The following is a 19,385-nucleotide window of genomic DNA, read 5'->3' as shown; positions in this document are numbered from 1 at the left end:
CCTAGTGTGGGGGTGGGATGGAAGCCAACAATAATTACATTTCCCAAACTCCTTGTGAGCTGCTCTAGCCATTGCACCACCTGCCCTCTCAGCCCACTGGGAAATTGAGATTTAACTTCAAGATGAGATTGTTTTTCTTGTGGAAAGCTAGCATCTTTCCCCTTGAAGTCCTTAAGAAGGGAAATACCCTACCTCCAATCTGTGTGGGTGAGGAGCTGATTCCTTACAGAATAAAATATTCTCTCTTGAGAGCTTGCTTTTGAATAGTATATGATATAGGTCTGTGTAGAATGGTGGGAGTAAAGGGGATGAGAGGGATTTATGTGTATCTTTGTGTGAGTAGTATAGCACAGTGTAGCCCACAAATTCTTAACCTTTTTGTCTGTGTCATGCACCTCCAGGAAGTTCAGTGAAGCCTATGACCCCCTTCTCAAAATAATGTTTTTAAGTGGATAAAATATAATCCTTAAAATTTAATCTGCATATTTAAATGCAAGAAATAAAACATGAAGGATTACAATGATTGAGATGCAGTTATCAAAATATATTCTAAAATATTTATATTTAAATACTATATTTGCATGAAAATACATTTGAGTAATATTATTATACTTTATACTATATTTAATATTGAATGAGAAGACATTCTTCCTACCCTCAGACCAATGAAAGTGGCTGCATTCATTGCAGAACACAGACATTAGAAATAAAAATTAATAATAATAATAATAAAGAACACAGATATTGGAGTAGGAACCTAGGTTTATAAATGTACCTTATCCCATCGAAATCTTAGATCCACCTTGACCAAATCTATGTGTATGTATGTGTGTGTATTTAATATGTAAATCTTAATGCTTCTTTATGGAGTCATATAAAAAGAGGAAATAATACATAACAACATAAGAAACATAGTAATATGATGACATGCTTGAGAGGCTGCATGGCACAGGGAAAAGGAAATTGGCTTCAAAAATTAAGAAGCCCTGGGTTCAAGCATTGTCTCTGACATATATTGGCTGTGTGACTCTGGGCATCTCTCAGTACCTATGGAAATTCTTTAAGATGGAATTTGTAAAGCAAGTAATTATCCACATTGTTAGGGGAAATTTCTTCACTGGGTTTCTATATGCTAATGAAATCACAGGTCTAATCTGTAAAAAAGAAAGTCTTATATGTATGATTTTAACTGTTCTGGGAGTTCCCAGGAAAGGAAACTTCCTTCTTTCTTGACTTTCTAACTCCAAAGTGTTGAGCTTTCTAACTCCAAAGTAGGTTCTCTCTACTATCCCACACTGAATCATACAAGTATAAGTAGACTGTATATAAGTGTGTATTATAAACATTATAATCATAATAATAGCTAATATTTGCATAAGATTTATTATGTGCCAGGCACTATATCAAGTGCTTTAGAATTATTATCTCATTTGATCCTCAAAACAACTCTGGGAGGTACATGCTATTATTATCCACATTTTACAGATAAGAAAACAGGCCAAAAAAAAAAAATATATATATATATATATATAAGTGACTTGTCCATGACACAGCTAATAAGATCCCAAGGCTGAATTTAAACTTGGGTCCTCCTGGTTCCAGGCTTTATCTATTGTGCCATTCAGGTGCCATGTGTGTGTGTGTGTGTGTGTGTGTGTGTGTGTGTGTATTGCATATATATACATATACATATATATGTAATATACACACATGTAAATGCATATATTTCTATAAACGTGCACATATATGCAAGTGTATTTTATATACACATATTTATATATACATTTATATATACTTGCATATGCTTTATATACACATATATGTATGTTAAATATATCTACAAGTGTGCCTCATTTTTATTATCTTTGATACATGAAAATTTAGATATATAGAGCAGGTTGATTTGGGGTTGATTATTTTCTTTATAGCAAGGCTCACTACAGAGTTCTTTTAAATAGTGAACTCCCACATTGTGTTTAGAATGTGTTATATTCAACTTTTCAAGAACATGTCTATTGTGCCAAGTGAGATGCATGTGCACAAACCATCACAGTAGTAGACAAGTGTTAGGAGACCTGAGGTAGGGAATTTGATAAAATGACCTGGCATTTAGTTATGATATTCCACAGGCTCTGTCTCTTGCTGGCTGTGTGGCCTTAGCAAAATAATTTTTTTTTCTCTTTGGGCCTGATTTTTTTTCTCCCTAGTGAATGAGGGGTCTCATTAAATGACTTGTAATCTCTAAGACTACATGCCATTTTTATGTCAAGGAGCCAAACTCTTTATACAAAACTGAGTCTAGCTGACTCTGCCTCCCATGAAGTCTGCCTTTAAGTTTCCTGATGAATAATTAATAGGTACTTATTTGTTGCTGCCTTTAATAACATTTGCTTTTAACAAGTGTATGCCGACCAGTGAAGCTTTGGCTAGCTCCTGGACTGTCTGTTCTCTGTAAAACTCATTTGCTTCCAAACCATTTTCTTGTCTGGGAAAAGGAAGGATGCCATTTTTCACAATGCTTGTCTACTGGTCAAAGTATTTGGGGTGTATGTATAGAGGTGATAATTAGGTTTACTTATAATGAGATTTGAACCATTCCTGGTAGGACAAGAAATTCTACATTGTTGTAAGACAGTGCTAACTCTTCCCTAACCAGAAGAGCAAAAATACTGCTAGAAATTCCAGCTGAGTCCTTTTTCACAGGCAAATAGGTTGCCCACTATCTGTCTATCTACCCAGGGGGAGAACAGGTAGGAAGAAATAGTAGTAGCCTAAAGCATCCAACAAATATCAAGGAGTAATTGATTCCATCGAAGATCTAAAAGGAAGCTTAATGATCATTAATTAACTTCAGCCCCATCATTTTGCAAATGAGGAAGTTGAATCTCTGGACTCCCTATCCATTTTTTGTCTAACATCTGCTTGCCCTTCAAAGAGAAGTCAAATTATGCCTTCTCTATGAAGTTATCTAAGCAAGCCAATCTATAATGATTTTTTCCCTCCCATGAATCAAGAGTCAGTCAGTCAATCAATGAGCATTTATTAAGTATTTACCATGTTCTAGATATTGGAGATACAAAGAGAGGCAAAAAAGGTCCCTGATCTCAAGGATCTTACATTTTAATGGGATTGACAATATGCACCTAGGTGACAGAATGGGTAGAGCACTGAGTTGGGAATCAACAAAGTTTATCTGCCTGAGTTCAAATATAACCTCAGACACTTATACAGCTGTGTGGGCTGGGCAAGTTGTTTAACCCTGTTTGCCTCAGTTTTCTCATCTATAAAATGAACTGGAGAAAAAAATTGCAAACCATTTCAGTATCTCTGCCAAGAAAACCCCACATGAGGTCATGAAGAATCATTCATCAGTAAAAAGGACTAAACAACAAATAATTAATTATGTCTAAGTTATCCATAGATTTCTGATGAGAAGTCACTAGCAGCTGGTAGGAGAAGAAAAAACCTTCAGTTTATGCAGAAGTCTTTGATGGAAGCCAGGGAAATTAAGAGAGAGGTAAGAAGGAAGAGCAGTGGCCTTGGAGGCAGTAGATACCTGAATTTGATCTTTCTTTCAATATTTACAGCCTGTGTGACCATGGAAAAGTTCTGTAACTTCTCTGAGGTTATCCTTCTCAGCTCTCTCATTTGTAAGCTGGATATTATATCTGTAGTATCTTTCCTCTAAGGCTTTTATGAGGATCAAATATGAAATATGTATTGCACTTGGAAAACCTTAGAGTGCTAAATAAAATCCAGCCATCATCATCATCATTTTCATTACCTACATCAATAATTTGCCATTTAATCACATATTACCTTGGAACATCTCTTACCTTGAATTTACATTTTCAGGTGTTTGATTGCCTACCATAGCTCCCTTTCCTTCCCGCAATTACAATGCAAGTTTTTTGAAGGCAAGGACTTTATGCTACTTCATATTCCCTATTGACCCCAGCATGGTCATATATACATAATAGGCAATCCATGCATCTTATCAAATGATTAATTGAATGAATAATTCATGGAAATGCATCTGTCTAGATCCTGGGGGTAAAGGTGGAGGGTTGAGGTGAGAAGAGAAGGAAAGGGAAAGGAAGGGAAAAGAAAAGAAAAGAAGGGAAGGGAAATGAAGGAAAGGAAAGGGAAGGGAAAGGAGGAAGCTGAAGAAAGAAGTGAAAAGAAATTTTTAAAGGGCCTAAGAAAAAGAGAAAGGAGCAAATTCTTATTATTAGCAGCAGAAATATCAGAGAAGAATAACTTTGGTTGGCCTTGTGTGGAAGCAACTATTCATATGAAATGATTTGAGGGATAACAAAAGACTATTCTGTCTTAAAATACTCTTTCTCCTAGCTTTTCCTAGTTTCTACAGTTTCTACAATTCTAAAGTAGTTAATGAAGACATTAAAATCACAACTAAAATTCATATAGGTTATCTGGGAGGCATATAGCATTAAGAAATAATCAAACATTACTATTTTGGTGAAAACGAGTTAGAATAATAAAATATAAGAGCTAAAAGAGACCTTAGGTATCAATCCCAGCCTCCCTCTTTCCATTTTACAGATGTGGGAGTTTAAAGATCTAAAAGAATAAATTACACGCTCAAGGCCGAATAGCTACTGAACAGTGAGTCCCACTCTATATTCTTTTCAATAAAAATATAATGTTAGTAGCTGCAGTTGATATGATTTTCAAGGACTACATTTTTTAACCACTGAAGGAGAGGTTATTTTATATACATACACATATGTACACACATACACATATAGCATATGTATGACAACTAAAAAATGACTGAATAGCAAAATATATGAGTATATATACATATATGAAGATAATTTTTTTTTACTCTGAGCCTTTAACTGCTTTATTAGGAAGTGGTAAACATTTTTCATCATTAATCCTCTAGAATCATGGTTGGTCAGTGTGTTGATCAAAATTCCCACATATTTCAAGGTTAACTTTCCAATATTGCCTTTGTGTTGGGTTAGAAATTGGAACTATGACCCTCCCCCTTTCCTGGGATCATAGCTATAAAGTGATTGCTTGTTTATGAACTTGTCCTAGCTCAGTACATAGTCAAGCTACACTCTGTAAACACTCCTTACACTAGAATGTCACCCCTGGATGTAGCTCCTCTCCTTAGTCTATCCTGGATTTTTGATTTGGAATTGGGTGGTGACCAACAAGGCTTCCAATGGACACCTCTTTTCACAGCATGAGGTCTGGGAATTCTTTTTTTGTCCTTAGGCACAGTCTCAGTCCTCCTTTAGTGTATAGCCTCTGGAATTCTTCCATTCTTGTCCAGACCTCATCCTTAGTACCTATTTGTCTCCCTGTGTCAATTTAAACTAGAAAAATGACTTGCTGCAGGTTGATTTCAGAAAAGTCTGGAAAGACCAGCATGAACTAAAGCTATGTGAAGTGAGTAAAACCAAGAGAACACTGTACACAGCAACAAGATTATATGATGATCAACTGTATGGACTTGGCTCTTTTCAACAATAATATGCTTCAAGGCAGTTTCAATAAACTAAGGATGGAAAGAGCCATCCACATCCAGAGAGAAAACGATGGAGATTGAATGTGGATCACAACATGGCATTTTCACCTTTTTTTTTTTTTTGGTTGTTGTTGTTTGATTTCTTCTTTCTTTCTCATTTTTCCCCTTTTGATCTGATTTTTCTTGAGCAGCATGATAAATTTGGAAATATGTTTAAAAGAATTGCACATTTAACCTCTATTGGATTACTTTGCTATCTAGGGGAGGGAAGAGGATAGGAGGGAGGGAGAAAAATTTGGAACACAAGGTTTTACAAGAGTGGATATTGAAAACTATCTTTTCATTGCATGCATTTTGAAAAATAAAAAGCTATTATTAAAAAAAGAAAAATGATTCACCATGACTTCTTGGATTTATCCATCAGGATTTGGTCTGATGCATTTTCTAGATTAATCTGAAAAAGTTTTGTGAAAAAGGAAGGGGGCTATATTTCTTTCTACTATTCTGTCACTTTTGATTTGTAGGAATTATTTTCCTGATTCTTTTCATTTTTCTCTGCATTGGTGTTTAAAATTCTTCCTTTGCTTCTCTGAAGTCATTCCTTTCCTCCTTTCTTATAGTAAAATAGTATCATATCACATTTATATGTCATTACTTTTTCAACTGTTCATCAATTGTTGGGAACCCCTCAGATTCAAGTTCTTTGCCACCTTGGAAAAAAAGCTATAAATATTTTGTGCATCCTAAGAGTTTGTTCTGCTTAGGATAATTTTCTCTCTTAATATACAATTCCCCCTCTAATTCCTTTTTCTCCCTTCTCTTTCCTATCTATTTTTCTGTTGAAAGAAATATGCTTCTCAACTCACTGTATATATGTGCATGTGTATCCTCCATTTCTTTGATCAGGTCAGATGAAAATAAAGTCAAAGTAATGTCTTCTCTCCCTAGCCCTTCTTCCTTGTTTGTATAGGAATCTACTTGAGTACCCTCATTATATAAGATATTTTTCCTTTTCTCTAACCTTCCTTTCCTCTGCCTCAGTATATTAGTCCCTCCTTTTTCATTATTCTTTTAAGATCATCCAGATATAACAAATTTACTCCCAGGCCTTCTGTCTAATTAGATTCCCTCTGTGATCTCTGATAATATCAGTGTTCAGAGGGGACACATGTATTATCTTCCCATATTAGAATATAAGCAGTTTTCTTTGTTTAATTCCTTATGATAATTTGTTCATGTTTGCCTCATTATGTTTCTATTGACTCTTATGTCTGCATTTCAAAATTTTTATGTAGTTGTTTAAGTTTTGGTTTTACCACCATCATCACCAGTAAGGCTTATAAGTTCTCTACTTTATTAAAGATCCGTTTTTCCCCTCTAGAATTATATATTTTTTACTGAATAAAAAGTTGTAGGCTTACATCTTTTTACCTCCCAGAATATTACATTCCACGCTCTCTGCTTTTTTATAGTAATGGCTGCTTAAATAATAAACCCCATCACTGACATTTATGCTGTATTTTATTTAAGTTTTCTTAATTGATTCCCACAAGAGTACTGTTTGGTGGGGACTACAAATGTTATCCTTTCATCCTACAGTTGGAGAAATAAGGTAAAAGATCAAAATTCCCTCATGGTTGTACCACTAATATTGGAAGTGAAAATAAAACATAGGTCTCTGCTGATTCTAAGTGAAGCACTTTCTCCATTAGGTCAGTTTTGTTATCCCATTATCAGTGCTTACTATTGGTTTGAGGTTGGGCAAGTGATTTAATCTCTATAGGCTTTAGTTTCCTCATCTGTAAAATGAAAGGACTAGATAGTTTGTCAATTCCAATTCAAGATTTATGGTCCTTTGATCCCATGATTTTTTTTTTTTTTTTTTTAGGAAAAGAAGACAATTAGGGTTAAGTTACTTGCCTTGGGTCATACAGCTAGTAAGTGTCAAATGTCTGAGATCAGATTTGAACTCAATTTCTCCAGGATTGGTGCTTTATCCACTGTGCCACTTAACTGCCCCTTTGATCCTATAATTTTATATATCTTATTTCATTTGATACTCACAACAACTTTTTAAGGTAAGTACTTTCATTATTCCATTTTACAAATGAGGAAACTGAGACTGAAATTAAATTATTTGACCAGGTTCACATGGTTAATAATCCCTGAGGCAGAAGTTCCAGTTTTCTATCTATTGAGCTGCCCATACATAGAGGTAATAATAATATCTACCTCACAGAATTGTTGTGAAGATCATATGAGATTTACATCTATCTATCTATATCTAATCTAATCTCCACACATATATACATATATAGATAAATAGATAAAATATACTTATAGATATATACATAAACCCTTATATATAACTGTCAATGTTATTAAATGACATATCATCATATATACATATATATGCATTATATATGTAATTTTTGTCAAAGCTGATTAAATGACATATATGCAGAGAGAGGGGGGGAGGGGGAAGGGAGAGAGACAGAGACAGAGACAGAGTGAGAGAGAGAGAGAGAGAGAAGAGAGAGAGAGAGAGAGAGAGAGAGAAAGAGGAAATGGGGGAGAGAGAGAGAGAGAGAGAGAGAGAGAAAGAGAGAGAGAGAGAGAGAGAGAGAGAGAGAGAGAGAAAGAGAGAGAGAGAGAGAGAGAGGAAAAGAGAGAGAGAGAGAGAGAGAGAGAGAGAGAGAGAGAGAGAGAGAGAGAGAGAGAGAGCTGATTAAAATCTTAAGCACAGGAAACACCAAGGGTCTAGGTGATATAGAATTATAGGATTATAGCACCATAAATCTATACATATTAAAAGCTTTATCAAATTTAATGTCTTACATAAAACCATTTTTGTTCAGCTTTAGAGTTTGTTCTGCTTAGAACTACTAGTACTACCACAATATCACCAATGCCCCTGCTCTTCAAACTGCATGAAACTTTCCTGGGGACACATACAAGGAATATGAAAGTACAGATACAGGGAAGTAACCATGCAAGTAACAGATTCCCCATGGGAATTTCACTGCTCAAAAGTGAAGATGGACAGTAGCTAGAGTGATGGGCTTGAAGCCCAGGAGGCTCTTTTTCCTAAATACAAATCTGGACTCAGACACTTACTAGCTGTGTGATCCTGGGCATGTCACGTCACTCTGTGGGCCTCAGTTTCCTCATCTGTAAAATAAGCTAAAGAAGGAAATGGCAAAGCATCCCAGAAAAAGCATCTTTTTCAAGAAAACCCCAAATGGGGTCACAAAGATTCAGACAAGACTGAACAATAAAGCAGAAAAGATGCCTCACCTGTCTTTCTTGCTTTCCTTCCTACCAAGACAATTAGCTTTGCAGCCACAACAGAAAGACTATTTTAAAAAGTTTTATTAATGCTTTCATTTTTTTACTTCACAATTATTTTACTCCAGATAGAAGTCTGCTGGGGCGCTTTTAGAAATATCAGTCCAGGAGTTGTAAGAGTCCCTATTTTTATCGATATTGCCTTAGAGACAACCTTAGAGAGCTATGGGTAAAATTTCTGCTTTCTGGCTTCCCTAGCAAAACAGCCCCGCTTTCCTGAGCCAGTTCTAAGACAGAGCTAGGATTCCTGGAAAACTGACAGAATTTAACAAGGCTCAGGATCCAGGGTCCAGATGTTCCCTAAACCACCACACAGAGCATCTTCCTTCCACAGATATGTTGTTTAGTCATTTTTCAGTTGTATCTGACTCTTTGTGACCCCATTCGGGATTTTCTTGGCAAAGATACTGCAGTGGCTCGACATTTCCTTCTCCAGCTCATTTTACAGATGAGGAAACTGAGGCAAACAGGATGAAGCAATTTCTCCAGGGTTACACAGATGGTAAATATCTGAGGCTGGATTTGAACTCACAATCAGTTTTCAGGACTAGATTTACAGCTGCCCCCTCCACAGATCTAGAGTGAGTCTCAGTCCACCCTTGTTGCACAGACTTATCTGAATCCAGCAATCATGGAACTAGACTGTAATCAGTAGTACTTATATTGGGCAGATTGAATTTAAGATTTCTATGGGATATCCAGTTTAAAATGCAATTGGAGATTAGAGTTTGGAGCTCAGGATTAGGTTAAGAAATCCTGATTTGAAGTATAAGAACACTTCTGCAGAGGGTAGGAACAGGTGGAGCAGAGTGGGGGTGGGGCCAGCCTAAGAAAGAGTCAAATGGGAGTGGGGGAGGGGAGACACTAAAAATGACTTCTGAAGACTTCATAGTTTGGCCTCTGGAGGACCCAAGGGAAGAATTTCACCAGATTTATAACAGATAAACATGTGTAAATGATTCCCCAGTGGGCAGGAGATCAGAGGATCACAGATTTAGAGCTGAAAGAGACATTAGAGAATATACAATTCAACCTTGTCAATTGGTAGTTAAGGAAACGGAAATCTAGAGAGATTGATATGCTCAGGATCACAAAGGATCCTGAGCTCTAGGTCTTTATTTCAAATTCGACACTTTCTACTGCCCTGCCTGAACTGGGCTGGTTTTGCCCCATAGACTTGAGCGAGCAATCTATGTGGTGTGATTTTTAGGGAACCAGAAAGTCAGTTTTCCTCCCAACTCTAAAATAATTCTCCAAGCCTACCCTTTGAGGTTTTATCATTCCTTTGGGTTGGCCAGCAACCTCTTTCAAAATGCAAATACTAGGACAAGGTTAATCTATTAACCCAAGTGGTCATCAATCAAAGGCATCTAATCATGAATTTGCTTGGCTAAGATTCTTTATTAGATTGTAAATTACAGAGGAGTAGCTGATCTGAGTTAGTGGAGGAAGTTTCCATACAAGAAGTTCACAACCCTGAATAATAAATCATATGTCTTTCCTTCCTCTAGCAAAGAAATAAAAATTCTCTCAGATGGCAGAAACCCATTTGTTTTTGGTGCCCTTCTACCTCCTTCTCTGTGCCTTTGCTAATTTTACTTACCCTCCAGACATTTTTGTATCCCCACTATGTTTTAATCTTTGCACTTCAATTCCAAATGCAAGTTCGCTCTTTCTGGAAGCATCTCAAATTCCAAAATTTCTAGTCCCTAACTCCACTTTCCAATTCCCATCCAAATTTTAAAATTTTAAAGTATTCAATCAAAGCTAATTGTTAGAAAGAAAACAGTCTAATTAAACTAATTGGTATTAAAGTGCAAATGACTGACGACCACGCTTAAAACACTTAACTCCCAAAGGTATTTTAAAGAAGATAAATTTCCAATGGTGGGATTTCAGATAGTAAGACAAAGACACAAAGTAGGGGAAAAGTTTTATGGGTTCTAGTGAGACATCATTTAAATACAACTTTGGAGATTACAACCTATTTCACTAATGAATATGACTAGTCATGACTCAGCGAATGAGAACTTTGGAGAAGATGGGACTTTGAAGGAGACGGAGATAAGGTATTTTTGTGTGCAGGACATTGTCAGAGTAGATTCTGGATAGAGCCCAGATTGAGAGCATCTCAGCCACCATCTCAGGTGGCAAGGGAACTGAGACAAACAAGTGACTTGTCCAAGTCTAGTACATGTCTGAGGCCAGATTTGAATTCAGGATTTTCTGATTCCAGTGCTCTATCTATTGCATGACTTAGCTTCCATATACATATAAGTTGATAGTTCAAAACTAATGAAAGGGGTTGGAATCCCACCAAGAAAGCATCACCAAATTTTCAGGAATAGAACACGAAATTGCTGATCTGTGTTCTTGTTCTGTTTCATGTTGGATCAAGAATGGTTACACACTCATCAAAAGAGTTCCTCTATACATTCCATTGATTAGTGATTCATTTCAATTCACAGATATCTCTTTTTAAATAAAAATACAGTTTAAGCAAAAAGATGGCAAAGGAATCTCAGGAAATGGAGAAAGGGAAGTAATAGGCCATTTCCTCAAAGGAACAACTATTCTCAGGGGGCAGAGTCTTAAGCTGAGAAAATAGGAGACACAAAGAAAAATGCTTTGACTAAGGAATATTTTGGCGAGAACACATGGTCTTTTCAATTAATCAACTCATATTTATTAAGTACTTACTATGTTTACTTACTAGTATAGGTATACTTATAGTATAGTATACTTACTAGTATAGTAGGTACTATACTAGGGGCTGGAATTACAGAGATAAAATTAAGTAGGAACTATGCTTTAGGGGCTTATAATTTATTAGAATAGTGTTTTTCAAAGTGTCTTTGAAATCCTGAGAGTCTCTGAAATCCATTCGGAGGATCTACACATTTAAAATTAATTTTTATTTCTAAAATGATAAATATCTATAAACATAGCCCATATAAACAAAAAGTCTTTGGACAGATACGCAATAATTTTTAATAGTATAAAACTACTGAGAACAAAAATTTAGTAATAACTATATTAGAGGAACTTTTGTCAGAAGTCTTGTATATGTTTGTATATATTCCCACAAATATTCAAAATAAATACAAAGTAATTAGCAGGCACTATTAGCTGAGCAATCAGTAACAGTCTACATGAGATACAGAAGATGATGCTTGAGTTTAGTTTTAATGAGAAAACAAAAGTTATTCTAAGGGGCAGAGAGGTGAGGAAGGAGTGAATTCCAGCTTGATAATGCAAAAGAAAAGACAAGAGAGGAAATGTGTTTGAGAAGCAGCATGAAGATCATTTAGGTTGGACACTAGTGTTTCAGTAGAGAAACATGGGTATGTTGGGATCAGGTTGTAAAAATTTAATGGGAGCTGATCCCTGAAGTAACAGGAAACCATCTGAATTTATTGAGTAGGAGAATGATGTGGTCAGACCTAAATCTTAAAAAAATTACTTTGGTAGCTATATGGAAGATGAATTGGAGTGAAGACAAACCTGAGGCCAGGAGATGAATTTGGAAGGTATTGCAGTAGTGCAGAGAAGAAGTGAAGCGAGCTGAACTAAGATGGTAACAAGAGTGTAGAGAAGGGGACAATTTTGAGAAATATTGTGAGGTAGAAAGGTAGATAATGACAAGGAAGCTGACCTAAAAAGCTGGAAAGAGATTAATGACTGACAGAAACAGGAAAATTTGGAAGAGGCCAGGATTTGGAGTGGGATAATAAGTTCTATATTGGGTAGATTGAATTGAAGATGCCTATGGGATATCCCAATTTGAAATACAATTGGAGATTAGAGTTTGGGGCTCAGGTGAGAGAATAGAGCTAGATTTATGAAGTTTGGAATCATCTATAGAGAGATAAAAATTAAGTCTGAGGGAAATTACATCACCAAGAGAGAATTTTTTTTTAAAATCTAAAGAATGGCCCAGGAGCCTTAGGACTCTCAAGAATAGTTAGGGGACAGGCATTGGATGATGAATCAGCAAAGGAAACTGGGAAAGAAGGTCTAATAGGTTGACAGAGAATGGAGAGAATAACATCAAGATAATCTAGGGAAGAAACTATACAAGAATTGTCCAAGTCTGTCAAATGTTATAGAGAAGTCAAGAAAAGTTAGGATTAAAAAAGGCCATTAGATTTGGTCTATGAATGCATGGTAATTGATATGTGTATGGTAACTTTGGACAGAAGTTTCAATTGAGTGATTAGGTCAAAAGTCAGAGTGCAAAGTGATGAAAATTGAGTGAGAAGTTAATAATACTTTAAATCAAATAATTGCAAGGAAATGCATTTTAGAACTTTTAATTTTTTATTTTTTTCAATAATATTTTCCCCAATACATATAAAGATATTCAACATTTATTTCTGTAAGATTTTGTGTTCTAAATTTTTTTACCTTCCTTCTCCCATATCTCCCTTCCCCAAGACAGTATGTAGTCCAAATATAGGTTAAACATGTACAGTCCTTCTAAACATATTTCAATATTGTGCAAGAAAAATAAGACCAAAAGGGAAAAAAATGTGAAAAAGAAAAGGTAATTGCTTGATTGAGCAAATTGAGCAAACAAACAAACAAAAAAGTGAAAATACTATGCTTCGATCCACATTAGTCTCTACAGTTTTCTCTCTCTCTGAATCCGGATGGCTTTTTCCATCCAATTCCATTAGAATTGGACTTAAAAAAGAAAAAAAATATATCTAGATAGAGCCAAGAGGGCAGATTAGCATTTACCCAGCTCAACTCTCCCAACATCCCCTTCCAGACAACTTTAAAATAACGTCTCAAATCAATTTTTGGCATGGCAGAGCCACAAAAAATTGAAGTGAGATATTTTTCTGGCCTAAGAAAATTTAAAAAGTATGCAAGAGAAATCTGTAGCACCTAGGTGGAGATCTGGTGAAGGTCTATTGAGAGCTCCTCCCCCTTTCCACACCACACACTGATGAAGGCTGCAATAGCAAACTGCTATTATAGCAGCTCTCTCAGAAGCTCTTTGCCCAGAGATGACAGAGATGACAGGACGCAGGGGGCATTCTCAGACAACTGGTCAGAAAGAGATTCCAGGGAACCTTTTTTGCTGGCATTGGGTATAGCCGGCACTGATTAGTAACAATTGCCCAGTGCAATTCTGGGTCACAGTTTCAGGGCACAGAGGAGCACTGTTAGTTAGTCAGAAGGAAACAGACTGGAGAGCAGAGAGTAGACAAGAAGAGCAATAACTATATCTCTCCCAGGATCCCACCACCTTGGAAGCACCAAAAATTTGCAGACCCCCCCCCCTCCTCCCAGAATTACTTTTGAAAATTGCAAAATGAAAAAGCCTGACACACTTGAGACATTGCCTCCCTACTCTTAGGTGAGCAAAGTCCAATTTTAACATAAAGTACAAAGTCAAGAAATAAACTAGAAAATTGAGCAAACAAACAAACAAAAACCACTGACTCCCAAGAGCTACTGTGGTGTTAGGGAAGAACAAGACATAAACTCAGAAGACAACAATGTGAAAATAACTACAAGCAAAGCCTCAAATAAAAATGCTAATTGGACCCAACACCAACAAGAATTCTTGAAGACATTAAAGAAAGAGATGAGTGGTAGAGGAGAATTTGAGGGAAAAAAGGAGAGACAAGAAAATTTATGAAAAAAGAATTAACAGACTGGCAAAATAGACAAAAAAAAAATACTGACGAAAATAACAATACCTTAAGAAATAAAATTGGCCTAATGGTAAAAGAGATACAAACATTCACTGAAGAAAATAAAATCCTTAAAAAACATAATTGGTTAAATGGGGAAAGAAAATACAAAATCTCACTGAATAAAATTATTCCTTAAAAATTAGAATTGGGCAAGTAGATGCCAATGACCCCATAAGACTTTAAGAAACAATAAAACAAAGTCAAAAGAAGAAAATGTTAAATATCTTATTGGAAAAACAACTGCCTCTAGAAAATAGATTGAGCAGAAATAATTTAAGAATTATTAGCTTATCTGAAAGCCATGATTAAAGAAAGAACCTAGATGTCATATTTCAATAAATTAATAAGTAAAACTGCATGGATATCTAAGATGCAAGGAGTAAAATCGAAGTGGGAAGATTTCATCAATCTCCTCATAAAAGAGATCCCAAAATGAAAACACCTAGGAATTTTATAACCAAATTCCAGAGCTCCCAGGTCAGAAAAAAAAAATTTCAAGTATGCAGAAAGAAATAATTCAAATATTGTGGAATCACAGTCAATATCACTCAAGACTACAGCTTCCACCTCAAAAGAGCAGAAGGCTTGGTATATGATATTGTAGAAGGCAAGTGAGCTAGGATTAGAACCAAGACCCACCTATCTTAATTTGGTCTTTTTCTAGCTTTTTAAGTTGCAGGCCCAATTCATTGATCTTCTCTTTCTCTATTTTATTCAAGTAAGCCTCTAAAGATATAAAATTTCCCCTTATTACCGCTTTGGCTGCATCCCATAAATTTTGGTATGATGAAGACCCACCTGTCTACAAAACTGCATGTAATCCTTCAGGGGGGAAATGAATATTTAATGAAATTTAGGATTTTCAAGCATTCTTGATGAAAAAACCCAAACTGAACAGAAACTTTTACATTAAAACAGACAACTCAAAGAAGCAAAGAAAAAGTAAATTTGAAGAAATGATACGTGTAATTCCTAAGGACTTTGAGTCAATGATGTTAGAATTATCTCTCCCTCCCCCCCAAAAAAATAATAAGGGATTAGGGAGATGCACTGGCTGAAGGGAGAAGAGAGAGAGAGAGAATGGAGAAAATGCTCTCACATCAAAGAGGTATTATAAGGAAGAGATTTTACAAGGGAGGGAAAATGGGGGTAGGTAATATTTGAACCTCACTGTCATTGGAATTGGTTCAAAGAAGGAAGAATAGATATACATATCCAGTTGTGCATAGAAATGCAATTTAGTTAATAGGAAAATAGGAGGGAAAGGGGAGAAGAGAAAGAGGAAAGGATAAAGGGGATAGTAGATTAAGGGAGGCAGTGATTAGAGGCAAAATAGACTTTTGAAGAGGGACAGGAGAGACAGATAGAGAGACAGAAAAGGAGAGCAAGATAAGAAAGACAGAGAGAATATAGAAGGCATAGAAGGAAAAAAACAGTAATTATACCTGTGAATATGAACTGCATGAGCTCACCCATAAAACAGAAGCAGGCAATAGAATGAATTAGAAATTAGACCAGGAGATAAACTTGAAACAGATATACAAAGTTAAAATAAAGGGCTGGAGCTGAAGTAAAAAAAAAAAAAATGGGTAGCTATCATGATCTCAGACAAAGCAAAAGCAAAAATAAATCTAACTAAGATATAATCAGGGAAATTACATTTTACTAAAAAGTAACATAGAAAATGAAGTAAAATAAAAAAATTTTACAGCAAGTGTCTCTGATAAAGGCCTCATTTTTCAAATATATGCTAAGTATAGCACTGAGTCAAATTTATAAAAATAAGAGTCATTCCCCAAATGATAAGTACTCAAAGGATATGAACAAGCAGTTTTTAGAAGAAATTAAAGCTATCTATAGTTATATGAAAAGTGCTCCAAATCACAATAGATTAGAAAATTGCAAATTTAAAGAGTTCTGAAGTTCAGCCTATTAGAACCTATTAGAAATGACAGAAGCTGGAGAGGATGAGGAACAAATAGATATGTTAATGAACTGTTGGTAGAGTGTTGAACTGGTCCAACCATTTTGGGAAACAATTTGGAATTAGGCCTAAAGGGCTATTAAACTGTGCATACCTTTTGACCTAGCAATACCACTACTATGTCTATGTCCCAAAGATATCAAAGGAAAAGAAAAGGATGTATGTATAAAAATATAGCAGCTCTTTTAATGGTGGCAAAAAATTGGAAATGGAAGGAATGTCTGTCAATTGGGGAATGGCTAAACAAATTGTGGCATATGACTGTGATAGTATGACAAGGGAGTTGTTTCAGAAAAACATGGGAGGACAGATGTAAACTAATGCAAAGTGAGAAGATCACTGTGCACAGTAACAACAATGTTGTAATGATGTTCAACTGTGAAAGATTTGGCTATTCTGATCAACACAATTATCCAAGACAATTTCAAAGGATACATGATGAAAAAGATGCTACCCACTTCCAGAGAAAGAACTGATGACTCTGAGTGCAAATTGAAGTATCATTTATTTTCTTTGTTTTTGTTTTTTTGAAATATGGATAATGTAGACATAAGTTTTGCATAATTTCACATGTATATTTTACATATATATATTGGTTGCCTTCTTGGTGAGTGAGGAATGGGAAGGAGGGAGAGAATTTGAAACTCAAAATTGTTAAAGAAAAGAATATTGAAAATAAATAAATAATAAAGAGGGGAAAGTTGATGGGGATTTAAGTCAGTATGATTTTTTTTATTTGCTTGCTTTATTGTGGATGTATAGTTGACTAATATCTACAAAAAATAAGAAGATAAAAACCTTTCAGGGCATGTATGTGATTAATACAGCAGTGATCAATGTCTCAGCTGAGGTTCACCTTCCTTCATTTTCAAGCCTCTATTTCAGCTATTATTTTAATATTTCAATAAATATGTGAATAGCTATCACTTGCAAGGCACTGACTACAAAGGTAAAAATGAGACAGTCGTTGCCTTCAAAATGATGACATTCTCCTGGGAGGATATGATATGTTAATAGATAATTAAATATAAGATTATTTGAGAAGGGACAGGGCACTAACTACTACTAGAGGGACAGGGAAAATTTCATCTCAGGTGAATATATTAAGAAGATAAGGATTCTTGAGAGTTGAGGATGGGAAAGGAAAACATTCCAGGAATACAGAATAGTGTATGTAAATGGATGATTGCAGAGGATGGAATTGACTTTAAGGAACAATTACTGTTTTATTTGCCTAGAATGTAGAACAGATTAAGTGGAGTAATAGGAAATAAGACTGAGTGTTTTTCATCCCTGGAAGCTAATAGTGGCTCTTCCTCCACCTCTTATCAAATCCTTACAAGAAATGAAATTTTAAAGATTTTGTTTAGAACGTTGTGAAGTTAAATTCAGTGATCTATTTATGTTGTTTTCCAGGATAAAGAGCTGACCAGGAGCTATGGAGAAGTACAAAGGTCAAAACATACCAATATACGGTGTGGTTAAAAAGGGGAAAGACAGTTAAAGAGAGGAATTGCCAGTTGAGATAGGGGGAAGGGTTGGGTCTTGGGACTTAGCTATAAAACCATATAGTTATGGGAGAAATATCTCTGCTTTGAGTTAGTGGTGAGAAACTGCTACCCATGACAATATGAAATAGAAAATGTTGGGTCCTGTGCTAATTGCTAATGTATTGAGAACCATATGCCTAAACTTCAGTCATCTTGTTTTGTTGGATTTTTGTGTGTGTGTGTGTGTGTGTGTAATTTCATTTTTGTTTCCTATTTCAGACTAGTAAAAAATTCGGAAACCTGATTTTCAGTCCCAATCATTTTTCCAGTCAGGAGAGTCTTCTGTGTTAGAGGAGGGTCAGGAAGACATTGACAGCAGCTTTTAGTTTAAGGAACTACAATCCTAGATAAAATGATCTAAGTAATTTCAGTAAAAGACACATCTAGTCAGGAGAGTGGATCTAGGAACTCAAATTCAAGCTTCCATCTGTAGTGTAGAGTACCCTCTTTTACAATAGACTGTGACTTTTAGTTGATTCAGGTTGCAGATTGTCTTTCAGATTTCTTCCTGCTTCCCATTTTGTGAATAATTGATATCCACTGTCCGACGGAGGAGAGCTGGGGTGAAGAGGAAACACATTAAGCACTCAGGGCAGCTCTGGGGAACAGGAAAAGGGAAATATTGGTGGGCAACGCTCACCTGTAAGGGCTGCCCCTTTGCCTTCGAAAGACAAGAAATACCGGAGACGGGGATCCCCAATGTCTAGTTGTCCAGAGGGACCGGGGTGTGATGTGTTGTGAATTACTTTTTTAATCAAAGACTAACAACAGGGTAGGACACTTTCTGGCCTTAGAACCTGACACTCCCTTTGCCCAGGATCTTCTTCCCAGAATACAGCTGTTGTCTTTGCTTCCTACCCTCTAGTCTCTACAGTTGCTCCCCTTGTCTAGTATTTAGTACCCTCAGCTAGCTCTGGTCCCAGCTGCCCTGAGTGCGAGCTGGGTTGGGGTTGGGGCTGTCTGCTCTTTGCCTACGTTCTCCGGTTCTCCCCATGCAGAATGCAATCAATCAACAGCAAAAGTGTTTCTGTCTTTCGCTGTCTTCATCCTTCTTCATCTCTTTCCTCTTTTTGCGTCCATCTCTCGTAGCGTCTAGCCTCTTTCGCTCCTTTGGCCCCTTCCAGAGTGTAAAGACTCTCCCCTCCCAGATCCTTCCCGCTGTCGCAACCCGGGCTCCCCGCCTCCGTGAGCCCCTCCATTGGCACAGACGCCCGGCCTGAAAATTGCCCAATAAGAGCACTGGACTTTAGTGTGACAGCTCAGGAAACGGCCAATCACGCCGAGCC

Source organism: Antechinus flavipes, chromosome 3, assembly GCF_016432865.1.
Source record: "Antechinus flavipes isolate AdamAnt ecotype Samford, QLD, Australia chromosome 3, AdamAnt_v2, whole genome shotgun sequence".
Lineage (NCBI taxonomy): Eukaryota > Metazoa > Chordata > Mammalia > Dasyuromorphia > Dasyuridae > Antechinus > Antechinus flavipes.
Note: the sequence above shows the minus strand (reverse complement) of the source record.